Below are 18,574 nucleotides of genomic sequence, written 5' to 3' on the forward strand. Positions count from 1 at the left end.
AAAATTATTTTGTATCCAAAATAAAAAGAAAATGCTACACTCGAAACCAAGTTAAATTTTATTTTGATTGAAAAATATTTTTTATTAATCAATTTTTCTAATAGTAAACAAACACAATAAAATTTAGAAATTAATTTCTATTAAACTACTTTTTATTAAACAAACATCTTTTAATATAATTTTTTATTTTTATTTTTGATATTATTAATTTTAAAAAATTTAAAAATGTATTTTTAAAATATATATATAAAAAAATTATGATGCAGCAGCCCAGCTGTACGGAGTTTTGAAACTATGGGAAAAATGGTTTGTCCGTATCTGATAAACCATGTCCAAACAAGGGATAATGTACTACTGATAAATATTTTAATGACATCTCCTTCCTTGATTAGAGAGAATAAAGCTGAATTTTTAAATTTTTTATAACTTTCAAAAATTATTTTGTATCCAAAATAAAAAGAAAATGCTACACTCGAAACCAAGTTAAATTTTATTTTGATTGAAAAATATTTTTTATTAATCAATTTTTCTAATAGTAAACAAACACAATAAAATTTAGAAATTAATTTCTATTAAACTACTTTTTATTAAACAAACATCTTTTAATATAATTTTTTATTTTTATTTTTGATATTATTAATTTTAAAAAATTTTAAAATATATTTTTAAAATATATAAAAAAAAAATTATGATGCAGCAGCCCAGCTGTACGGAGTTTTAAAACTATGGGAAAAATGGTTTGTCCGTATCTGAGAAACCATGTCCAAAGTTTGGAGAGAATAAAGCTGATGGATTATGTACTACTGAGAAATATTTTAATGACATCTCCTTCCTTGATTAGAGAGAATAAAGCTGATGGATTACTATAACTCATGCTGTGACAAAGACAGAAGGACGCCAGACTTTCCACAGAAAAATCGATTATACAATGATAAGACAGCATGCATCCTCACAATTAGCCATTGCTCTCTTATGAGCATGATTTAAGCTGAAAACCCCAGAATCTAGTCTAACTCTCCCTCCTATCTTTTTACTCTTTTTTTATTATTTATTTATTTAAATCTTAGTATCAATATTCAAGATATTTTATTAAATTAACCTCAATGTATCAAATCAATATAAAAAAATTATTTTTAAAATTATTTAAAAAAATCATTTAACCTTGACATCCTTTAACTATTAAAAAAATAATATTTTAAACTAAAAAACAATAAATGTTCATTTATCATTCTTGATTTTTTAAAAAAACTTAAAAAATATTATTTTAATATATTGTTAAATAAAAAAATTTAAAAAATAATTATTATCATACTTTTAAACATAAAAAATAACTAAAATGGAAACAAAAAAAGTTTTAATATATCTTATTTGTGGGACATTATCCTTGAGAGATACATGGAGCTTTAGGAGTGGAGTTATCTCTTTATTCCCTTGAAAAATCAATGTAAGATGCCAATTATTTCCCATCAAAATATTTAAATCTATAAAAATATGAATGAACATGAAAGAAAGGAGCTTCAAAGTATCATCAAGTGGGTGATTAGTGGACAAAAGAAAGGGCCTCATTTGCATCATGCTGAAAGAGATGGTAGATGGATCTTAAACTTAATTTATAGAAGATTAGGTGAAACTAGTACATTCTATATAGCGAGGATCCTAGTTAATTCTGCAGTGCAAAGAATGTGGCCAGATGGTTAGTGACCCTTAGTCTTTTATTATTGGATTTGCCTTGCTTGCTCAGCTAGTTGCTTGATAAATAATAATATTTTTATTTTATTTTTATGTGAGAGGTTAGATGCTGTTTCCCTCCATTGCTGTACTTTCATTTGGGTGTGTTTGAGAGTATTTTAATGGTTATTTTTTAAAATATTTTTTATTTTACAAATAATATTTTTTAAAATTATTTTTAATATTAAAAGTGGCAAAGAAAAAACCAAGTGAAGATGTGTTGATGCACGCAATTTGAAAATAATTTGTCGGACGAATCTTGGAGTGAATAGCCATGTTTTGTTAGGTAGAAAGATTTCGATGAATGGCTGCTAGAAAGACATGCTGTCTCATGCACGACGAAGCACGTGCATACCAGAAGGTTATCTGACATGTCAATTTGCAAGCAACTACTCGCGATTTTGCAAGGATTAATTTCAAAATGAATAAAGTTACTAGGACCAAGAAGAAAAAAATTGGTTGGAGACGAAAACTTTTAGGGGCCAAATTGAAACATTTGAAAACTTTGGGGGTGTCATGGCTTCCTAAAGTAAAGCATGGCTCCACTCTACATTTTGAAGCTGCCTGATATTCCAACCGGTGGTCTAAATTAGTCATAAAAACTATCTAACAAATTTGTACTCGTTAGTTGAATAGGAAAAAAAAATGATATAAGTAATCAATCTAGACTACAAAGTATATTTAGAATTGTAGTTGTTGTTAAAAATATTTTTCATTCATAAAAATATTAAAATGATAAATCTAGACTACAAAGTATATTTAGAATTATAGTTGTTGTTAAAAATATTTTTCATTCAGAAAAATATTAAAATGATATATTTTTTGATTTTTAAAAAATTATTTTTTTAAAAGCATTTTTAAAATGCAAACACAAACAAAACTATTTTTCAAAAATGCTTACACGTGATGGATATCACAAACATGAGTTGCATAGTAATGGATTGAAAAAAGAATAACTAACAAAAATATTTGTTATTATTTCATGTAAGCTAAAACTAGTATGATATTTTTTATTTTTTCTTATCATATCTAAAGCATTCCTCAAAATTATTATTATGTAGAAGATTATTAGTGATACTAATAATATCAATATCAATATTTTAAACACTATTTAACTCAAAACTCCTTGAATTTTCAGCATTGGTATCAATTTAAATCTCCAAATTATCTCCAATATCATGATTCTTCATCTCATCATTATTAAAAATTTCTTCTTCATCAAATTTAATCTCGTTTACTATATTTTTTCTCATGTTGCACTGTCAACGATGTTAAGCAAATTAAAGTTCAATGAAGTATTATGTTTTCTCTCTTAGTTATCCAATCATTATCATAAAAGAGATCATTTAAAACTTTAAGAAAAGCATTAGCTTGTTTTTTTAACTTGATTTTTATTTAATTTCAATTGCAATTATAAATATCAAGTCATTTATTTTTTTCTAGTGTAAACAACTTTTTTATTTTGTATGAACCTAAGTAAGCAATTCAAATTTATAACTTATAAGATTTTTATTAAATCTAAAAAGAAAAAGATAAAAAAACACTCACCATCTCAAATACTTTTCAATTATGCTCATGTCTAAATAAACTACAAGTCAAGCTTAGAACTCAAATTAAAAACATTTGTACTTATTGCCTTAATAGTTATAAATGATTTAAGTTGTAAGTTAATTTTGCACATTTGACTTGCATCAAACAACATCCTTTATAAGATTGATATAATCTAATTTTAATATTTACATTAACCTTAAAATTGAGATTATAATAATAATGAGAATTCAAATAATAAATGATTCCATATAAAGGTATGTGAATTTGAAGTACTAGCTATTCTTATTATTTTTCATATATTTGAGCTTTATTTAAAATACTTTGGGCTTGAATTTAATTTAGTTTGATATAAGTTCATTAGTCAATTAGGGTTTAGTTTTTTCTAAGTATAAATAATCTTTTAAGCCATTGTTTATATATATGTATATGTATGTATACATACATGTATATATATGTATATGTATATATATGTATGTATACATACATATATTATATATATATGTATATATACATATATGTGTGTGTGTGTGATATATACATCATTATTGTCATATTCTGAATTTTTATCTTTTTTTTATCAAAATAGAAAAAAATCCAAAAAATATATTTTTGATGTATTTTATTATCTTTGGCATTTTCAGCATCTTTTCAAAAAAAATCAAAATTTTATTTTCAATTCGTTTGGTTTTTAAGATGCTCATTTCAAAATTATTAATCATTTTTTTTTATTAAATTGACATTGCCGTTGACGTTACCTTTTATAAAAATATAATATAAGATACATTAAAAATTAAAAAATATATATATTTGGACAAAGTGCAAAGAAAGAAAATAAGTAACTAAAGTGATTTTGAGTTACTTATTAATTGAAAGGAGAAAAAATAAATTATCTTTGCCTATAAAGTGAGTGAATCTACACATATATACATACAAAGACGAGAAAAAAATATAACATATTTAATTACTCACTTCAAATACTATTGAGCGTAGAAAACAATAATAATTAATATAATTTTTAATAATATTTTATAATAATTTTAAAAAAATTAAAAATTAAAAATTTAATTTTATTTCATTCTTCATTAACTTCTATTAATTCTATTATCAATGAATTAAGGGCCGAAAAAATAAGCCTCCCACACAACAACAAAAAAAACCCTATCAACATTAGTACATGTATAACCGTAAAAACAAATAATATAATGAATAAAGCAGTGTAACGAGGGCACGACTTTAAAAAAAAAAAACAAAAGATTTAATAAAGAATGTTAGAATAAGGTCCTTGTATATAAGATGTCCAAAACTTCCAAATTTGTTGTTCTACTGAAAGAGTAAGCACGGAGGTATGAGATGCTGTGATGTTAAACCCATAGTCTCCTCATCTCCACCTGACTATTCAAAAAAAGTCAACACTAACCATTTAGGCAGTGATCAAATGGTAAGGACTTGAGATTAAGGAGTTTGCTCCCTCTGTGGTCTTAGGTTCGAGTCCTTGGTTACTCATATGATTGCCACTGGAGGCTTAGTATGAGATGCTGTGATGTTAAACCCATAAAAAGAGTCTCCTCATCTCCACCTGAGTATTCAAAAAAAGTCAACACTTAAAGCAACTATTTAGATATGCAATTAGAAAGTATTTTTGAAATTTTTTTATTTTGTTTTAAATTAATATTTTTTATATATATTTTTAGATTATTTTAATATTTTAATATTAAAAATAATTTTAAAAAAATAAAAAAAATATTATTTTAATATATTTTAAAATAAAAAATATTTAAAAAATTAATTATTATCACATTTCCTCCCACACATTCATTAAATGTTTAAGAATATTTGGCTAGACTACACGAGGAACTATATGAAGCATTAAAAAAAAACTTTTCTTGGAAGCATTCAAGAAAAGTTTTCCCTTTAAATTGATGTTAAAATTAAAATTAGTAGTATTTTATTAATATTTTTTAAAATTTATTTTAAAGAGAAAGAGATAAAATAAAAAGAAGAGATAAAATAAAATTCATAACTCACAAAAATAATAAGATTATCTATATGTATAATTTCTCTTTTCTCTTTTTATTTGTTATTTTTTGAAAGTAAATTTTAAAAAATAATTTATATAACATCACTAATTACTTTTTAAATATCATAAAATAAAATATTTTTTCCAAACAATTTCTGTCGGCCACGACTCTCGTATCAGGGCTTTGATCCATCTTTGAAAAGAACTGCTAGATTCTTCTCATAATCTTCTTTCCAATAATACGCACAAAACTTTTCTCTTTTACATAGAAAAATAAGAAAGATAGTAAAATAAAATAAACAAGGGGTTTCATCCATGTGGTTAGCACTAAGCCAGCGCCAACATCCATGCATTCAATAGTTGCACGTGCGTGCTAGCTAGCTAGCTAGCATGAACACACATAAAAAAAATATATAGGAATGAATTTTATTTTATTTTGCTCTTTTTTAAGTAAAAGGCTGTATAAAAAAATTGTTTATTTTTATATTTTTAAATAAATTAATTTTTTATTTTGTATTTACTTCATATTAATATTTTTAGATTATTTTTATACACTAATATCAAAAATAATTTTTTAAATAAAAAATATTATTTTATTTTTTTTAATAAAAAATATTTTAAAAAAAGAACCCAACTATATTTTTATATATATATTACTAGTCTTTTTAGTTATGCCTTCAATGAATCCTTGTGAGCCTAGAAAGTCTAAGACATGCCTGTAAACTATTATTTTCAATTTTGCTTCTACACAGGAAGGCTTTTGGCAAGCCCATAAGCATCTCTCTCTCTGTTTTTTTATTCTCTTTACATTAGAGGGCTTATGGCAAGCCTATCACGTGCTTTTATTTTATTCATTGCATAATGAGAAACTCATGTCAATTCTACTACAATCACTTTTGTGTGGAAAGTATCAATTTCATTATTTAATTTTACCATGATTCTCTTTGCACGAGAAATCCATAATTGACAAAAAAAAATAAAAAAACTCACAAAAACATACAAAAGAGCTTTTTTTTTATAAGATGTTATTTAAATTTATTCATTAAACCTTGTATCCTTTATATAGCAGGGTGTTTTAAAAAAACAAACCAACCAATTAAATTAAAAAAAAAACAAAGAAAAAATTAACTGAAAAAACCAAATTAATAGAAAAAATCAAATATACTGATTAAAAAAATTAAAAAAAACGTCTCGATCCGGTTCAATTCTAATTTAAAAAAGCTTAAATCAATTGAATTAGATCAAACCTAACCAATTTAATTAAATCTAAAAAAAACTATAAAAAGAGAATCTTAACCCTTTCGGCCGCCCACCTCTCTTTCACTTCCACCACTTTCTCCTTTTCTTTTTCCCTAACCCTTCATGATCTCAATCTTCATAGCTTTAGGGGAACATGAATCATCTAGAAGAGTCAAATTTGAACTTTTAGTTCAAATAGATGGTGTAAACAATAATCCCACTTGTAAAGATGGAATTAAAAAATAGTGATGGTTTTAGTGGTTATAAATTTTTTTTTAGACATAAATAAAGTATTAAGATTATTTTATTATCTTCTGGTAAATATTTTTGAGATTTTTTTTATTTTTAAAATTCTTATATCCATTCTAAATAGCAATCTATCTAAGATGTAATACAACATCTTGTTTTTCCACTAGCACGAAGCCCAGATTAAGGTATACAATGACAACTATAAAAATATTTTAGTTTTTCTAGTTTTAAATGCTAAAAACCATCCCAAACCGAACAAAACTAATTCAATTTGAATCGATTCTTAGTTTGGTTTGGGTTATATTAACAATTACTATTATTTTTCGGTTTGGAGGATTTTTTGGATTAAAACTGGTCTGAATTAGACCATGAACACCCCTACTTCATAAATTATTTTTGTATAGCAAGAAATCTTTTATGAATATATATTGTTAAGTATTTTTGGGACACTCCATATATTAAGGATATAGATCTTTAAAATAATGATTATCACAAGAGAGTATCAATAAATATATTCATATTAAGAATCTAGAAAAAAAGGGTATGGACAATTTTTAAGAAAGGTGATCACTAAGTGGATGACTTAATATCTGGATGAATACATTCATATTAAGAAAAATTAAAGATCATTGATAATTTGTCAGGAATATATTCATAATGGTTGCGATCTACCAAAAGCAGCTGCAAATATCTAGCATGGGAAGAAGGCGGCACTCCGCCGGTGTGATCATGAACTACATAGCAGTTGATGCTTATCGAATGGGGCATACATTGTGGTGGTTTCACACGGCATGGAGTCTTGTTTTGCAACCCTTTCATGCAAGGTTGTTGGTCTTGGAGCACTGCCTGGTCTAATTCCAGTTGCAGTGATCAGCTGCAATCATGGGATGATAAATTCAAAGAAGTCATCGATTCGCCGAGAGGTGCAGAATATGAATGGTTAGCAAAATCACAAATTAGAAAGTCCTCCACCGCAGTTTTGTATTGGATGTCACCGAAAATTTCCTCTGCAGTAGTCTTCATTGGATGTATGGTTACAAGAAGTGCCCCGCTCAATGCTGTCACTATTTTCAGTCTTGGCAACATTGCGCAGCATGTCAGAGCCAATGAGATGGATCCCAGAGGCCCTCTCTGTACTTATTCAAGTGAATGTGTCGTTGGTCCGTCTCAATTCTTTCCTCCTCGATGATCAGCTCAACAAATGTGGAAATGAAAATTTCAGCAAACAATTCAGACCATACATTGGTAGACAATGGCATCGAAATACAAGAAGGTAATTATAGTTGGGAACCTGAATTACGTGTTCTAACATTAAAAGGCATCAACATGGAAGCCGAAATGGGGCAGAAAGTTGCAATTTGCGGTCGAGTTGGTTCTGGGAAATCATCACACTCCTACATGCTGTTCTTGGAGAGATCCCGAAGATTTCAGGATCAGCGAGTAACAAAGAAGTCTCTAAAAACATAATAGTATAAGGATGCCATGTAATATCTGTCCTTTTGTTTTTTCCTTGATGCGGGTAAATGTAAATGGAACCATTGCCTATACATCACAAGCTTCTTGGATTCAGAGTGGAACAGTTCGTGATAACATACTAAGCGGAAAGCCAATGGATCATAAAAGATTGTGCATTAGAAAAGGACCTTAGTAGTTTCAACCATGGTGATCTTACAGAGATTGGACAAAGAGGGGTTAATTTAAGTGGTGGACAGAAACAGAGAAGTCAACTTGCCAGAGCAATCTACAATGAAGTTAATAGTTACCTTCTTGATGACCCTTTTAGTGCAGTGGGTGCACATACAGCTGAAGTCCTTTCCAATTTAAGAAACTCTATTGTTCTTGTTATTTACAAAATAAGATTTTTTTTTTTTTGTTATTTTTGTTATAGTCATTAGTTTCTGAGTCGCATTCAGATGCTTACTTGAACCATGTTAATTGTCATGCATGCTCTCAAAGATAAAACTGTCATTTTAGTGACTCATCAAGTTGAATTCCTGACGGTATCTGATAAAATTCTGGTATAAATTAGGTATGTTTGTTTTGAAAAAATTATTTTTAATGAGAAAAACATTTTTTTCTTCTAAAAATGGAGTTATTTTTCATTGTTTAGATGTATTAACAAAAACATTTTTTTTTAAATAAATTATTTTTCATACATGATTTTTAAATGATGGTTATAAAATGAAAAAGAATTGTAATATTTAAGGTAAAAGTGATGGTAATGATTATGATGGAAACATTAATAATAATAATTATAGTTGGGGTATTTGTTATATTAATAATATTGATGGTAAAAATACTAGTTATAGAATAATAATTGTTGATATAATAATGATAATAATGATGATAATAATTATAAAATAATATTTATTTTAATAATAAAGTGGTGGTGATAATAATGATAATGGTTATATTGGTAATTAGATAATAGTTATAGTAATGTTAACCATGAAGGCTCGTAATAAATAATTATAAAATGATGATTATATTAATAATAAAATAATAATGATGATGTTTGTTTCATATTAAAAAAATATTTTTAAAAGAACACATAGAATCTTAGTGTACATAAGTGTTAGTTTCAAGCATTTTGATGTCTTTTAAAGCCATTTTGACCATTTCACTTCTGGTTAGGGAAGGTGGACAGATAATTCAATCAGGAACCTATGAGGAACTACTAGTAGGCTGCCTTCAAACAACTTGTAAACGCTCATAAAACATACAGTGACAGATCAATGTGTCTCTTCAGACTACGGAAATATAAAGAAAATTGAAACTATAAATTCTGATATATGCCAGACTGAGGAATCCAGTGAGTGGTTCCTCCCTGAAGAAAAGCTTCGACTTCCTAAAATTAGCAATGGCATCTTAGATGGAATTTATACAGGAATTTCAATATCTAGTACACCATTTGTATATCTAAGGTCTTTGTTTGTAGCGCTTTTAGGATGAAAAGCTTCGAAAGCCTTCTTCTCAGGTATCAGTAATTCATTATTCAAAGCTCCCATGCTCTTCTTCGACTCCACACCAGGTGGGAGGATATATACTCGGGTAAGTAGACCCTTGCATCTATCACTCTATAAATGACCTGCTAAAATGCTGCTGGTTTCAGTTTGGAAAGCTAGTAAACTGTCCTTAGTAGCCTGTTTTTTCCATGATATATCACAGGTTTCCTCAGACATGAGCACATTGGACTTTGATGTTCCTCTGGGCATTGCATTTCCCGCAGCTTCCACAATTGGTCTACTTGCAATAATAGTGGTGATGACCTCTGTCACATGGCCAGTCGTCGTTGTTGCCATCCCTGCAATTACAGCTACAATATATGGTCAGGTGAATGTACCCCTTTTCGAGTTGCTAATTTACTTGTGTTATTCCTTCTATACATGTATCAAATAACCTGACAACTTTCCTGTATGGTTTTTTCATACTTTAGGGTTATAATCTATCTACTTCAAGGGAATTAAAGCACCTATTCTGAACTTGGCATCAGAAACATCACTAGGGGTGGTCACTTTTAGAGCCAGCTTTCAACATTATGGATATGTTCTTCAAAAAGTATTTTATGCTAATTGGCACAGATGCAAGGCTTTTCTTTCATTCTAATGCTGCCATGGAGTGGCTAACATTACGTGTAGAGACACTTCAGAACCTGATTCTGCTCTCGGCTGTCCTTCTTGTTCTACTACCAAGCAAACGCTTACCAAGTAGCTGAAATACATAAATTAATTGCTGATTTTACTCTTTTAAGTGTAAATGGAAAAACTCTCTCTACTTCATTATTCATCACGAAAATTTATCACTGTTGGAAAGGTTCGTGGGATTATCTCTTTCGAATGCGCTTACTTTGAATACCATCCAAGTGATTATGACCCGGTACCACTGCAATTCGTCAAACTACGTTGTCTCTGTTGAAAGGATCAAGCAATTCATGCATATACCACCAGAATCTCCAGCAACTGTAGAGGACATGAGATTTCCTTCCTCATGGCCACCTCATGGAAGAATAGAGTTGCAGGACCTCAAGGTATGAGAGAAAACAAGTAGTAATAATTTTGGCCTTTCACCTTGAATTCATAATTTTTGTTTTAATAGTTTGGTTCTCGGTGATAAGAAGATAAAGATATCGTCCGAATGCCATTGGTTCTTAAAGGAATCGCTTGCACATTTGTGGAAGGCACCAGAGTAGGAGTTGTTGGAAGAACCGGAAGTGGGAAGACTACATTTTTAAATGCTTTGTTTAGGTTGGTAGAGCCGGAAAATGGGAAAATTCTCGTAGATGGACTTGAAGAAGAAGTATTGAACTGAAGGACTTGAGAACCAACCTAGTATTGTTCCTCAAGAATGAGCTTCTTTTTTATTTTTATTTTTAACTGTAAGTATTCGATCAGTTTAAATATATTTTTTATTAATTTTTTAAGATTTTAAAATTAATAATCATGTAAATCTTCAATAATCTTAAGATCTGTAACACTCAAATTAATAATTTTTAAAAAATAAATTTAAAATATAACTGATTAAACTATACCCCAAAGTTAAATCTTCAAAGAGAGTGTGAGGTCTACCTTGGACCCTAGGCATTCGCTCTGGTAGTGAAAAATGGGAGGTAAGCCAAAAACATTTTTCCACTTTCTTTAATGATTTTGATTAAAGAAAATAATAATAATTCTATCTGCAGATTATCTTACAAAGACTTTATTCCCACCACATAATTATTGGTTCTACATTTAAACGCCTTGGAGAAATGCCAGCTTAAAGCTACAATCTGCTACCTTCCTAAGCTTTTTGATTCATCACGTAATGTTGGGAAAACATGAAGTTATCACCTCCATTGCAATCCAAATCTTTGTAAATCTCTCAAGTATCAACATTACCAGTCTAAACTGTGTTAGCAGTTAATGATGAGGGAGAGAATTGGAGCGTTGGGCGGCGACAACTTTCTGTCTTTGGAGAGTTCTACTTAGAAGGAATAAAATTCTAGCATCAGACGAAGCAACTGCTCCCATTGACACCGCGACGGGTGCGATTTTGCAAAGAATTACAAGGCAAGAGTTCTCAGGACGCACTGTGATAACAGTAGCTCACAGAGTTCCTACAGTTGTGGACAATGTCATGGTCATGGTCCTCTCTTACTGTAATACTCCATCAAGTACCTCTTTCAGAGGAATCAACATAGATTGTACACAATTGTTACTGGTTTTCTTCAGCATCTGGAAATAGATGCAGATGAAACTGTTAATGTTTAATTTGTGTTTGCAGGGGAGATGGTGGAATATGATGTGCCTTCAAAGCTTATGCAGACTGACTCCAACTTTTCCAAACTTGTGGCCGAATACTGTTCCAGTAGCAAGAAAGACTCCAAATTTGTTGGTGTTCTGTGTAAAGGAAATGTCACCGAAGCTTTGTTGAAAATGAATAAATTTAGTAATTGTACAGTTATATTCAAGATGATAAGTTCACATGGTGAATTAAAATGGTTATATTTACATGCTAGAATAAAATGTAAGTGCAGTTATACTTCATGAAAATGTTCAACAATATATAGAAAAGGATTAAACAAAATGCATATAAAGCTAACAAAAATTATAGATATTTTATTTTTTAAACAAGTGATTAAAATTAAATATATTCTAAAAAAGATAGTTTATTTCAAGTTTTTAAATGAATCAACAATAATACATATAAAGTAAATCTTTTAGGTTACCATAATGTCAATGTTATTTTTAATGTCTATTTTCTATTTAACATAGGTGATGATTCATTTAAGGAGATGAGAAATGATAAGAATCAACAAACATCACTAAACGAATTTTATGTTATTTTTTTAATCTTGTTTAGAATGTTATACCTAGCATAATAAGATTATTTATTTTTTATTTAGGTTTATTAGGGTATTTTGATTTTAAAAATAATATTATGTATGCAAGGTTGCTCACACTTTTGGCTCTTTGTTAAACTATTTAGAGCTTAACAAATACTATTTTTTATGATGTGAATTCTTATAATTTCAATTCTTGATTCTATATAATAACAAGTTGGGTTTTCACCTAATAATTACGATTCTTTGGTTTAGATAGTCATTGAGTTGAGTTCTTTTCAATCTAATGTTAACGTTTTTAGGTTGTTTTTAATCTTGATTGTAGGTTCTAAAGTTCTTACCCTTCAAGTTCATATCATCAAACCTTTCTTGTAACTTTTAGATAGCACATAGTTGTTGTTATAGTTAAGCTAGTATATAAGACTTGACATTACATTTGTTGTGGGAATGTCGGGATGATATCAAAATAATTTAGGTATAGACTACTAGAGAGATGTAAAGAAAGTCATCTCTCTTTCTTTATTATGGCATGACTTATTCTAAGGTAGCTAAATTAGACTCAAACTTCTTTTTTCTCACTCTGGCACTTCTAACTCTGAATTCAAATCCTTATTATAGGACTATTGTTATGCTCTAGCCTCTTCCTACTCATCTTTCAAGGTCTGAATTATTGGTTTTATGGTTATTCAGTCATCAAGTCAATTGTTTAAGGTATTTGGGTCAAGGGGTCTACTGTATATATAGAAAGTATGCAACATATTGTGACTTTAAAGAGACATCATTTTCCTTTATGATTTTTTTTATGTGAAAATGTAGGGTTTTACTTGTGCTTATGGTTTAAGTAGCATGCTCAAAAGGGGTTTTGCATCTATATTTGATTTCTTCTAAGTGTTCTTTCCCTTATCAAGATTGCCTATAATGTTTGCTTAAATAGGCTTGTAATTCTTCTTCTTCTTCTTCTTTTTTTAAGTTGATTACCTCTTTATTACAAGTTGAGCTTTGCATCTTTGGCTTGCATGTGACAATGCATGGTTTTGGAAGCCAAATGTCATGCTTTCTTTTTCATCATTTTCTTATATGTCAGAAGAGTTCGCCTTATAACGTCAAATTAACGCTTTTGGTAAACTAATTCTCCAAAATGGTCATCCAACTATGTAATCAACCTTGTTTGCTGCTAATATTATTCTTAAAACGTTTTCTTTATCTGCTCCAATTCATTTATCTCAATTTGGGTATTGTAATGTCGCAGTCACACAATTAATTACCCTAATTTAAACAAATAAGATAGTATAGAGCAAGTAAGAGGTCAATCTCATGAGAAAAATTTAGTTCAAGTCTTTATGTTAAATAATTCAAAGTTGGAGGGGTTTAAGATTATCTAAGCTATGCTAAGGTAAACGAAATAAAGTAATCAAACAAATTAAATAAACCAAAACTTATTAAGAGAAAAATCTTAGTCTCAAGTAAACATTCACTAACAAAAATAAAAAATAATCATTGAAATGATATATCAATTTATAATTTGAATATTTATCTTTTCTATCAATCTATAATACAACTAACCCTAACCATTAAACAACCACAGCATCTGCAATAGTAATTTAATTCAATGACAATCTTAAGAATTAGATAGATTAATAAATTCAGACAATATAACTGTCTGCAGTTTATGTTTACTTTAATTGAATGTTTTTTCTAAGATTAACAATATAAATTTGTCATATTTATTAAACTAAATCACTTCACAAGTTAAGTATCATAACTTCGATTTTGATAGAAAACTTAAAGTCTGTTTTAACAATTAAATTAAACAATCATAGAAAATAAGCATAAGAAAACATTCATACTCATCATATAAACTAAAAAGAAAAGATAAAATAGAACTCGTAGTTTTTAAAATCCAAAGGCTTCTATATCTTTTCAACCAAATAATAATAATTTAGCCTTGCATGACGATCGAAAAACTAAGAAAGAAAAAAGATGAAAATACAATTTCAGGTGTAGGAAAAAAGGTGAGAGTTTCTTTTTCTTTTTTTTTGCCACCACCCTCTTTTCCTTACTCTTTTTTCCTTTTACCTAATAAAAAATCATATTCCCCACACTCCTACTAGTTTGTTTCTATCCTTAAAAATAAAAATAAAAGTCCTTTCCAATATAGACAATCTATAAATAGTACAATAATTACTTTCATATAAAGAAGAAAAAATAGTCTTGCATAAAATCTTCAAGTTTTAACTTTGGAATTAATGAAGTTAATTTTCTAAATAAAGAACTTTTCTATACGAAAAAATAATTGTCATGTCGGTTTGGATGCTTGGGAAGTAAGTTGAACTTGTCTCTTCACAAAACTTGTCTGCTGATCCAATTTATAAGTTATTTTAGAAAATCATATCTCTTTCATATGAGCTTTTTTTCTACTGAAATTTGGTAGTTTGATAGGTCGTTAAGTTAGGAATCTAAAAAAATCAAGTTTGTATCAAATAGACTTCTTTAACTCAAAATATTCAAGTTAGAATGGTAAAAGGTCAAAACTAGCAGAATGTGTCTTATCTTTGAAGGATGCAATTTCCATGCTTTTTTTTTTTTACATAGATGTATAGAAAGGTATAGATATTTTTTTCTGATGCCACTAGAATCACTTTATTTTGACCTTTACAACTCAAGTTTTATATAAAACATCGATCAAAGGTTAAATTTGTCAATATTTGACACGAGTTGAAACATGGTATGAATTTTATCTTTAAAATACTCCTTTTCAAATACTACATCCAAAAGTACAACATAAAATATAGAATATCAAGGTATTATATATATGCATATGAAATGGGCAAAGTATTAGGTAAATATAGGTAAAACTATTAAATAATATAGTTATATTATTTTCCACAACCTTTTCCTTAGTTGTGAATGTTATGTGTACCGTATCTGCCATCTTACTATTTTACTTCTATATCTTTGATAGTAATTTGAATTTCACATGCAACTCCTAAAAATCATATTGTTATTACTATTGTTTGAGTTGGAAGAATAGGTTATTCTTTTTTCTTTCATAATAGCTAGGGATGTTTTGAAAATCCTACAGAGTTTAAGATTTTTTATCAAATCTGTCATGGTGCAAAATGAATTATTAAGGAGTCTATATCCTTTAGGCAAGTTCTAGCCTTTACATGAGGAATAGACTTACTAGTTCTCAAAAGGATGTATAATTTATCTAATGATAGCCATTTATAAAGGCAATATAGGGGTTTACAAGAAATGGTTATGGCATAGTATAACCATCATTACCAAGTTAACACTCAACTCATAGTTAGATATTTCATAAATCTAAACTCGACTAAAAATCATGAGGTAAACTGTTACTCCCCACCAAATTATGTTTCTTATAATTCTGTATGGGTTAAGTTGAGGGTCCAACCTATACAACTTAGTCATTGGCCCAGGTCAATGACTAAGTTATGTAGTAAAATTGCAGGATGTGAATTGTAATTCATGTTTTGTGTGTTTACATATAAAAGAAAAGAAAAAAAAAGATGATTACCTTGCTTAAAGAGTGTCACTGATGGGAGGTCCGTATAAGGATAATGGAGATGTTAATGGAGTTCGTTACTGCTCATGATGGTTGTCCTTGCCATTGTCATTCATGGCTACTAGAGAGACAAACTGCTGCTGAATGAGCTATTGCGGGAACCTACTGAGTCATGTTTATGACTTGTTGGTCTCCGGTTGCTAGGTTAGTCGAGGGGTTTTCATTTCAACTAAAAATAGAAAAGAAAAGGTCAGGCGCTGTCACGGTTTTTTCTTTCTTTCTTTCAATGGTGTTTGTCAATGTGGAGATGGTTGTTGGTGAAGGAGACTAGTGTTGGTGAAGGCAAAAGTGGCAAGAAAATGGTTTAGTGATGAAAAAGAGATATAGAAAGGTTTAGCTAAGAGAGACGATTAAAAATAAAGTAAATTACGGTTTTTTTACTCCATTTTCACTCATTTCTCCTCCCCTAATGCATGAAATTCACATTAATTTATAGGGGATGAAAGAGGAATATCTAATCTTTATTGGGAATAAATCTTGTCTCTTGATTTAAATGGGAAGGATTTTAACCACCAATCAAAAGTCATCATCACAAACTATGAAATATGGCTGTAAAGGCTGATTGGGTCAGCTTCTTTAGAGCGATGTCGTGGAAACTACAAATATGACCAGCTAACAATAATTACACTAGGGTGTAGTATAGTGTTTGGTCATAAGAGTGGTGTCTTGTTTGTTCTGTTTAGTGGATAGATAAAACATTAAATATCCTTGAAAAGTAGCCACCCGACCAGCCTTTTAGGTACAAAAGGTTGAAGATGATGAACAATGTTCGAACAACAAGTGCCCGACACCCCTTTTTTTATTTTGTATTAGTCAAAACAACATCGTTTTGCACCAAAACAAACTATTTTGGTTAAAACGTACCATTTCATTTAAATGAAACAACGTTGTTTTGACAACCTTAAGGTTTTAATTAAAAGTTTAACTAAAATTCAATTTAGTCATTTGTCTTTTAATTTTTCTAAATGCATCCTTAATTGATTTCAAACTTTTAATTTTATATGATTTTACCCTTGCTAAACTTAAATATCAACCCTGAAGTTCAACGCCTTTTTGTTATAATCCTTGATTTTGAATTTATGCAAATTGATCTTTAATTGACTATTTAACTTTCAATTTGCTTCAAATTTACCCCTGTTTTCAACCAAATTAAGTCTTTGATGTTTAGCATTTTTTTCATAAAGATAACTGGTTATAAGTTTCTTCAATTTGACTCTTAATTGAACCTAAACGTTGATTTTCTTGCAATTTTATCCTTGATTTCAATCAATTGACTTTGTAAAAAATTAAATTTGATCCTTTAAAATTTCAATCTTCTCGATTAAGCCTAAAATGGGCTTCCAAAGTTACTTTCTCACGAATTAAGTTCTTAATAAAATTAATTTAACCCGTATAATTAAGTATTTGCACTAATTAAATATTTTATTTGATCAAAATTAATCCTTAAACATAATTAAACTTTTAATTTGACCTATGATTAAATGAAATTGACATATTAAAAATTCAATTAAGTCCCTAGACTTAATTTTCATGCGAATTCATCCAATAATATTATAATTTGACCTTAAATCTATATTATCTATTTAGTCTTTGATACAATGAGGTACAATTAGGTGACTAAATTTGTTCAAAACTCTAGTTTGATACTTCTATATATTTGAAACCCTTCTCAGTATGCTTTTGTCAAGTTGCTAGTTCTTGTTGTTATTATTATTTTATTTTTTATTTTTTTTTAAAAGATAAATTTTAGGGGAGAGCCCAAAAATAGGCTATGACAAAAATAATGATTATTCAAGCATCCATGAAAATTATGGCAAATGCCAATCCTATATCATTTATTTATTTTAAATAATCAAATTCCTAAATTAATTTCATTTCTTTAAATAACAAAAGCAAATGCCTATAATTTTTACCATATCAATTATCATTATAGGGTAATGCAATTTTTTTTGTAGTTTTTTTAGTAGTTGTCTGAACAAAAAAACCATTTCAATGTATTCCAAAACTATTTTTTTTTTCAGGTGTGGGACTAGATTAAATTAAATATAAAATTATATTTTACAATAAAAAAGATAAAAATAAAAATTAGAATTTATTTTTAAAAATTAAAAAAATAATGATTTTCTTTTACCTCCAAGGCATAGACTTTCTAGTTTATTAAACTTAAACTTAAATTTTAATTTTCCTTAATTTAAAAGTAAACAATTATTCTTATTTGTTTCCTTTTTTTTTAGCAGGCATTTTATTCGGACTGAGGGAGTACAAGATAATTATCATAGATAATTATGTGTTTAAATGAGAAATGATATGGTTAATTAAGTGGACGGATAAAAATAACAATTAAGTGCTGACTCCCACGTCTTAATTAGCAATTAGCAAACGTCTC

The 18,574-nt window shown here is 28.5% G+C and overlaps 1 pseudogene; it reads left to right on the plus strand.

The window, feature by feature from the left end:
• The first annotated feature begins 7,441 nt into the window (after positions 1–7,441).
• On the plus strand, positions 7,442–13,490 carry LOC105112894 (ABC transporter C family member 8-like; annotated as a pseudogene).
• Positions 13,491–18,574: the final 5,084 nt, after the last annotated feature.

Source organism: Populus euphratica, unplaced genomic scaffold, assembly GCF_000495115.2.
Source record: "Populus euphratica unplaced genomic scaffold, PopEup_1.0 scaffold372.1, whole genome shotgun sequence".
NCBI classification, from domain to species: Eukaryota; Viridiplantae; Streptophyta; class Magnoliopsida; order Malpighiales; family Salicaceae; genus Populus; species Populus euphratica.